Consider the following 9665-nt stretch of genomic DNA (forward strand, 5'->3'; position numbering starts at 1 on the left):
TACATCATTTTTCGTTCTCCAAACTTTTGTGAATAAAATCTGCGGGGATTGGAAAATTCGCACACCCCGGCGGCGACAGGTTCCACTGGCGATATGAACGCCCCCCTGGGAAAACTTTTACAGCTTTTGTATTCCGCGAGGATTAAGTATTAAAATTCGCTTTAGCTTCTAAGCGGTATTTTATATTGTGTGCACTGCTTCGATTTTATTAGGCAAATTTTATTGATTGTGTCATATTTTTTTTCTGGGTGTACATTTTAAACCGTTCCGTCGTAAGGAAAAAATACATACCTACTGGTATATATAAACCATTAAATAAACAGTTGTGTTTAACACCATTTGGGAAGTTCAGAACACAATTAAAAAATAAAACAATGTAAAGAAAGCTCTTTGATGTGATTTGATCACGGATCGTGTACTCATAAAGCTGCTGCGAAAAGCGAACGTTAAAATAACACAGATCATAAACTCTGCCTTCCGCTTAAATTACGTACCTTTGCTATAAAATATTGCAGAATTGGTCATGCTTTCAAAACCAGGCAAACCCACTGAAGTTTTAACACTTTACAAACCAATTTCACTGCTACCATTGTGTTTAAAGCTGTTCGCTTCTTTCAACCGAAAACTAGTTCTAAAATCCGTGTGGATCTACGATATCCGATAAACCGGAAAATCAAGATATTATACCAGTGGTTCTTAACCGCGAAATTATGATTTTATACCGGCTCATATACACTCTCGGAAACGCTGGTAGCGAGAGTTTGACACGCTTCATTATTCTTGCAGCGTTCTCGTTCTCGCCCCTGTTCATTCTCAGATTGGTGTCGGTATTTTGTGCTTCCTGGAATTCACCACGTATTCCTCACTCACTCGCCTTACATTTTTTTCGCAGCATATTGCGGTCGTATTGCAAACAAATCGTGATGTTTCTTCAGTTTATCAGTATCTCTGTCAGACTCTGATTTAGTAAGCTTTTTTGTGTTTGTATTGCGATTGTATGCTGTTCCTAATATTATAATTAATAATATCTTTACTTTAGATATCTTATATAAATATCACGTGAGATATTTTTTAATTAGTAAATGTTTTTTTAAGGACTGTAAAAAATTCCAATAAGGCACAACTGGCGTCATTAAGGGTCGCTAAATTAATTCCTGTTTAGTTAAAACCACATACTATGGCAGTCTCTAATTTTGTGAAATAGTCGATGCAGCAAAAAAGGAAATACTTAATCTTGTTTAAATGATGTAATAAAATATATAAATAAAAATATATCGGATGATACTTATAAACATAAATAAAAGACGACAAGCTCAGCTATCTCATAAAATGATTTTCGCCTCAAATAATTTTCATTCGAGTAGTAATAGTTTTTACATTTTTTTTAATAATGTTTTGAACTGTTATGCAATCTGTTGAATTTGTAACAAAAGTTATGTCTGTATGTCTTAAGTTAGTTTTCTTACCCTTTAATTCTGCTGCTCAGCAAATTTTTCTTATAGTCAAAAGTGGTCCCTGACTTCAAAAAGGTTAGGAACCACTGAATTATACAAAGGTTCCTGAATAACGTACTTCAGTGTGCTGTTAACATGGCATGTTACATAGTAAAATCTGATCTCTATCGAGACCTCGGGATGAAGACAATATCAAAAGTCATTCAGAAATTCGCCTTATAACATTTACACATGTACAAAGGCTACAAGATTACGTCAACGCCGAGGCTGATAACCTCTTCAACATGAAAGATCAAACCAAAAAGAACCAAACCAAACGAATTGATACAATCGTAATTATCTTAAGCCAAATAACAAAGCAATTAACTTCAAATAATTAATTTAAATTATTAAAATATTTCTTACTAGCTATGTAAGCTGGATTTTAATTGTTAAATAAACGCCCTTTAATGAATTTATTATTGTAAAAAAAAGCGATACGCGCTCCGCATAACGAAGCAGAGCATCTTTGGCGCATAGTCGCAAACTTCATATTCACACTAAATATTATATATAATTCCTACTCAAAATACCTAAAACGTTTTGCATCTGGAAAATAGTCACGAATTTACTTACGTACTTTACCACTAATTGCGACAGAGACTTTACTATATGGCAAAGTGTAATGTTGTTTTATAAGTCTGTTTTGTTTTTTTTTCTTACATTTGCAAAAATGTATAACTTTTTATCAATTGACGATAAATTTACTATTTCTTCGGTGAGTGCTAACAATAGTTTTATCAATGATGCTATTTAGTTACGGGATATTTTTTGGTTTAGATATTTTTAACCCTAAATCAACTAAAGATAAAGTAATATCAGTTATGTTATAATATGCTTTATGAGTTTTAATTTGGTAATATTGCTAAAATAATAATTAAATCATCTTTAATGCAATGTGCAGGGATGCTATTCAATGTATAAAGTGTCATTTTGTTCTGGAGATTTCAACATTAAATATCTATGTTAGGGCGGGTTGTTAGTGTATATATTGGGGTTGCCAACAAAGGGGTTTTTAGTGCGGATATTAGGACTGGCATCAAAGCAAGAATTTTGACGTTGAATATCTACTTAATGGTGGGTAGTTCCTAATGCTTGTTTGTTAGGATATTAGGGCTGCCATTGAATTTGATCCAAGATTACCGATACAGAAGCTAGCACAAAAGTTTAACGTGTCGCTTACATCAGATCACAGATAATTAATAAATTAAAAAAGGTGTTTTTACATAAATTGTCGGAGAAAAATCTCGCGCAGCGAATTTCAATATGTCATTAATTAATGATTCTAGAACAGTAAGATTATTTTTTTATGTTTTCAAAATTATATTTGCTGTGCTAAAATGGCATTTTAGCTGATATTTTCGATTATTTACATAGCACTAAGAGTAAGCAAAATATTATGGTGAAAACTACAATTTTAAAACTTTCGAAGAGTTCAGAACGGTGACACATTGGCTCAATCCGAGCTTTATGCATCATGCAGCCGTACTCTTACGATCGTGTCAAGGAAATAAAGTCGCGTCATGAATCACTGCGCTTAGGAAAAGCTGATTACCATGTTCGCACGTAACAGTATCTGAATGCATTTCACGAGAGCATTTTTCTTCGCTGATGCATTCCGACGGTGGGGGAAATTTTCGCCGGGTCATTTGTCAACGGGTGTTTGCGCTCGACTTCCATCCATTCTACGGTGTCAAGTGGATATTTCACACGGAACGGATTCATAAACACACTGCGGTCGAGGTACCTACGAGCAAATCGATTCCGTCATCCTTGGTTACAAATTAATCTAGCGAGATGAGGAAACACAATGTGTGGTTGATAAACTCACATGAAGATGCATTATGATGTGTGGTGTTAGTAATATTAGGAAGCAACGCAAAAAGTTGCGTTATCTGTATTTAATGCATAGTATAACAATAATGCAAGATTATTGATTAATTTTTCTAATATACATTAAGGTGGTTCTTAAAGCTTACTTTTTTAAATTATAAAAACAACATTATTCACGCAACAGTAAACCACTGCAGTGCAGTCCAAGAAGGAGAACCATCTATTGTTTTAATATAACTTACTTACGAGAGAGTTGGTGCGTGATAATATTACGGTAATCTTACCCCTGCCTTAGACGCCTCGGGGTGTAGTTTCCTTCGATAAGTAAACGGCAGTCTTATCTAAAAAAAGAGACATGAAAACTTTTTTCCTTTCTCCAGGAAAGCACCAAACCGTCTCGTCGTTTGCATTTCTGTTTGTTTATTGCCGCGGGCTAAAAACGAAAAGGGCATCGTTTAGTACATAAACATAAAAGGATAAGTTGGAGATACTGGCTGGTTTAAAAATGCATATGTTAGGATAGATAATATTATTTTAATAATTAAATAGATATATAAAAACGCCTTTAAAATTCACAATACTCATCATTTGTTGAGTATAACTGTATTTTTAACAATTCATAAATATTTTTAAGTAAATTTCTTAAAAAATATACATAAAATGCGACTGCAAAAAAAATCAAAAAAGGAAAAATGTTTATATTTATATATTTATAATAATATATAAATATAAACATCTACTGTCTTGCAATATTATTTTTCAATGACAGCTATTAAAATAAATACAAAAATTTTAGAGGACCCTTAACCTCTCTCAGTTGAAACTGTTTTTTATGAAACTGACATGCTACTTTTTTTTAAATAGGCCTTGTAAGAATCTTGTGAAAGTTCGTTAGCCAGCTTAATCCGCTATTTTATTTTATAATATCATTAAAAATATAAAATTTAAAAAAAATTTTAAAAATGTTTATTTTTTTTATTTTTCTGTCGTTTATGTGAAATATAACGAAATTTAAGAACACGATAAATTGTTGCTTTGTTAAAAAATCTAACGCTTAAAAAATATTTACATTTATTTAATATTTAATGTGAGTTTTCAATCGTCATCAAACTTCTAAATATATCATCTTAATTTGCTAGCCAGTCTGATCCGTAATCTGTTTTGCAAAATTGCGACTATTCAAAGCATAAACAAGCTTATAACTTTATTTCAAAAAAATATACAGAAATAAATAATAAAATATATCAACAATACACAAATTCAAATAAGTGTTTTTATTTTTCAGTAATGAGTTATTAAACTTTTGCAGTCGTTTTCAATATATCGTCATGAAACTTTCCAAAATAGATTTTGTAAATATTTCGTCTTAGTTTGTTATCCAGTATAATCAGCCTATTTTTTAATGGCGTTCATTCCAAACAAAAAATGGATAACTTGAACATATAAGCTTAAAGAAAAAATTGTAAAATATAAATTAAATTGCAACAAAAATTTTAACAAATATATAAAAAATTTTAGTTTTTATTCAAAAATATTGGCTATTTAAAACTTAAAAAAATGGTTACTTTGGTATGAAAAAATATGGAGAAAAAATTAGTGAAAAGAAAAACGTTTTTGATATAGAATAATTAAAAGCAATGTTTTACCTAGATTTTTTTGTTGGAAGGTTATAAAATTTACATATAAATTTATTTATTATATATAATATTAATTTTCAATTTCTTTAAATAATTAAAGGAATGTCTTCAAGAAACATTTGTCATTCAAACTGTACTTAACATTTTTTTTCTATTTATGGCCTAACTTATGTTATTAAAATATTCTGCTTATAAATAAGAAATTTCCGTTTATTTGTATTATATTTTTGGGATTTGTTTATTGTCATATTATACAAAAAAATAAAAGAAGCCAAAAAAAATGCCATAATTAAAACTAAATAACACTTTTAAAATATTTATTTGGCCCATTGTCATAGATTACGATATAATTATTATGCTTAAATAAATTGTCAATTTTAATATTAAAAACTATAGTATATCTAAAAACTTTCATTGGGTAAAGTGGAGCTTGAACAGCAAATGGACGTTTCGCAACTGTCAAATTTCAATAGCTCTATTTTTTCGTCAAAAAAATATATACGTATATCTACCGGTGAAAATGTTTTTGGAAATATTTAATGAAATGCTTCCAAAAGTAAGACTTTGTTGGTAATACAAATTTACATCAACTTACTAACGACTCCAGCCATCAGTTACTTTAAAAAGGTCTTTATTGAATACATTTTACCCCTAAAATGTATTAAGTTATATATCAATGCTTCTAACGAAAACTAACTAGAATACAAATATGGATTTGATCCATATAAAGCTAGCTGAGATTTTTTCCGAATCCTCTCTTACAACAATATTTTTTTCATTCTAGCTGTTTGCCTTCGAACACGTTCTTGCGATTCATACTGTTTCATATTTTTTTACAATAATAAACATAGTACCAAATTCATATATATTATATTAGTTAAATAACAAGATGACTGAGAAAAACAAATATTAAAAAAAATAGTTTATTTGCTTGTGCTTCATTTATAATCAAAAATATATTTCCGATTTTGCTATTAATTACGTCGATCATATTCCACAACACAAACATAGAAGTCGAACCTCATTAAAGCGTATGTATATTATACCCCTGTTGATTTAGGACCAACGAACGAATCTCGCAAAGTTCATAATAAAAGATTCGCTTTAATCTTTTAATTATAAATTTGGCTTTTCATCGAATAACAATCGAGACATTTTTAATTGCTGTTTTTCATTAAAAAAATCGATGAAATTTAGTGGCAACCTACGACAATGAAGTTCAAACTATATTGCTTTATAATACTCTAAAGAACAATTTCATTCGATCTTCGAGTATTTCATTAAACGCTTTTCACTGGATAGATTAAAATTCTTCGACGAACTAGATTCGGTTTACTTATTTTTTTATTCAATGTTAATTAATTAATAAGATAAACGCGTGCTCGATAAACGAGCGACGCTGGTTTAATATATCAATTTCTCATCTCTAACCTAATGAAGCGTACACCACATCATACAAAGCCAATCTCATTAATTTTGCGAAAATTGGATCTTTTGCGCTTGGGACTAGTGAGCGTCAAGCATGTGTGTATGAAAGTCCCAACGTTCACTTGTGCACTTTGATTCTGGAGAGTGCATTCAATTTGGACGAATTCAAGGGCTTTCAATTGTGTATGTGTGCCTTTGTTGAGAATGTTTCGCAATTGAAAACATCACTACGGAAGGGAAGGTCTTTTTATTTACCGTCAAGTGTTGCTCCAGAAGGAGTTGAAGATGGTTGCTAACTGAATTTGGAATTTGGAATATATCTAGTACCGCCTCTATATTTTAAGTGCTATTTAGAATAGCTCTTTATTGTTCGCCAAATGTGGGCGTATTTTCTTGATTTTTTCACTCATCCTATTTATGTGCAAATTTTGTTTGAATTTTAAGTTTTTGTAGTACAAACTGTTTGACGTAGCAGCGGCGAGAGCAACATACTTGTTTAGCGACCGCAACGAGAGTACGACGACCAGCGGCGCTTCGTCCGCCGGCCTCATAACAATGACTCACAACACCGTAACATGTAACTATAAACTTCAATAAAAAAAAAATCAGTGACCAATCTATATCTGCCACACACTCAGCAAATTGGTGACGCCGACGTGATCATGTATATACAATGGAGTCAATAGAGACGGAGAAACAAATCTGGTTGAGTCGAAACCAGCGAATGATTCACGCGCGCGAATATTTTCAGCGGTCTCTATGTTTCCGCTAGAAGTAAAATATAATTATCATGCTAAATTACACTCTGTGAAGTGTCTCATATGGCGTTGTTTGTGGTGAACGTTTGTTTTGTATGTTGGCTGGCATAGAGTTAAAATTGTATGTCCGCTGCTCGAGTTCATCTCTATAGTATTATATTTTGGCCTCGGGCTTTACGTTTCAGACTTTTGTCTATCAAAGCAAACTTTTATAATGAGAAGAGTAAATGGCATCAATTCAATTTAATCCCTGTTAGTAAAAAACGTAACATTCTAACGTCAAAGTGATGCAGGTGTTGAGCCATAAATCTCGTTCTTACCCCGAGACCACTCGCTCGGATTGGCACTTTGAATTAGGGGAAAGTAGTCTCTTTTTGTGAGGGTGTACACACGCAAATCCCCGCCTTATTGGAATTGGCTAAAGTCTACCCGGAGAAACTTGCTAGTAAAAAAGTTCGGCGCGATAAGCTCGTGCACTTTAAAAAAGCATAAACAAAAACGTCCAGGGGGCAAAACTCGCACGTCGCATTTGCGAAATAACTGTTAAACTTTGACAAAGAATGAAAAAGCGTCAATGAGGGGCGGCGAGTGAGGGATTCCGTGAAAAACTTTTACTCTATTCTCCCAGTCCCACCCTGCATTTGATATGTATGTGTCGAGCTTGGCAAACTCCATGGAACGAAATTGCCCGCCGCTCTCTTCTCTATTTTGCAAAAAAAACTTATTGTAATACATTTTATACAAAACAGTCGGGGATTATGTACCTAATTTTTAAAGTTGTATTACTGCACTACTTAAACTTTCGCCTCGAAGTTTTACTTATATATTTTACGGTTAATACGCTATAACGATTGCTTCTTATACTTGCTCGGTTATTAAGCGATCGCTCGCTCAACTTTTAATAATAAGATTTTGTTATAAAATTGTATTATACGTATATGGAGGATAAACGATTGCCTTAAGCAAAACCAAATTAAAAACCGAGTTTTAACAGTCTAGCAGATCGCTACTCTGTGGGATAGACTCTCTTGCAGGGCTAAGCTAGTAGGAAGATAAAACTAAAGTCTGGGTCTGATAATAGAACCTCGTTGTTCAGATGAAGGCTATCTATCACGATAAATAACTTTCGTTTATTTTGGCTGAAAAAACTTCAACTTTGCAGCCAGAAAATAAACGCTGAAAAGCTGGCAAGAATTTATTCCGTATTATATATTGAAACAAACTGTTATGGAAAAGTATTGCTTCTCTCTGAGCGGTGCGCAGAAAAGCTGGCAGGGAAATGATGATCCTCTAAGATCTGTTGCTCGTCTCGTAGTGTCAGCTAAATGTCTTCTTGCCGTCTGGAGTGTGTGGTCTATTGTCTAGGTGTCTAGAGTATCCCCCAATGCCCGTCGAAGTCTCTCGATCTGTGTCTCATAGTCTCTCAATGTGTGTCTTGTGGTCTATTTCGTAGTTCGCCGATGTCTGTCTGATCGTCCCTTGGAGACCGGCGTTATGTATCGTAGGTGGGAGACTCTCCAACGAATCATAATAATAAAGAGATCATTCTACCAATTATTGCGCTCATTTTTTCGACCAAAGTAATATGTCTACACCTCTAGAAAGTGAAATTTGCTTAATGGATATTTTGAAGGGCAAATGATGCAGGATTGAATGTAAACGGTGCTTTTTTTGTTGCCCGATGGCGTATTGTTTGCGCAACCGTTACACGCAAAAGATAAATATTTTCTCTGTATTTCGAAGGTGAATCAACGCATTATTTATTTACTACGTTATACCTTAGGGATCTTTTTTATCTAAATATAATTTGTAGTGGTTCGTTTAGTTACAGATTTTAATTATATTATATTATTGTCATGTTCGTTCTTGTTATTATTGTGATTGTGATTATTTATTGTGCGAGTATACAAAGAAAACCCCTACATAACTAATACAATATCATTAGTTGCAAATTTTATTGTGTCAAAACAAGTGATTTTAAAATAAATATAATTCCTAATATTTATTAAAGATTAGGTTTTTTATGTTTTCTTAATCTTATAATTGGATATCGTATCGAATAATTAAAATAAAATTGAAAAAGGTTCTGCATAATGACAACTATTTTTCGAGGGCTGTAATAATAGTTTATAATAAATAAAATAGACAGCACTAATATATATTATATATAAACTTGATGGTTATTGACTTTATTTATTTCGTTGTAACGCGTCGATATTAAATATGTTTTTAATTTCAAAAATAAAATTGCACTACATATTTAGAATCAACAAGTATTTTTTTTTGTTGACGACAGTTAATTTTTTAAGTAATAGTCTGTACTAAAAAATGTAATTAAAAAGTAATAGTCTGTATTATAAAATATTATTGCTGGATACACTATACAGCTTTTTAGGCTAAGACGTAATTTAACGATATTATAAAATTTGTCACTACATGATAGTGGTAAAGTTACCAAGAATACGATGCTACTGGAGGATGGATATCGGATTGGGAGATATACGAAACGCCTTCAA

The sequence above is a fragment of the Plectrocnemia conspersa genome, unplaced genomic scaffold (assembly GCF_051122295.1).
Source record: "Plectrocnemia conspersa isolate PC_06_02 unplaced genomic scaffold, ASM5112229v1 ptg000002l, whole genome shotgun sequence".
NCBI lineage: Eukaryota > Metazoa > Arthropoda > Insecta > Trichoptera > Polycentropodidae > Plectrocnemia > Plectrocnemia conspersa.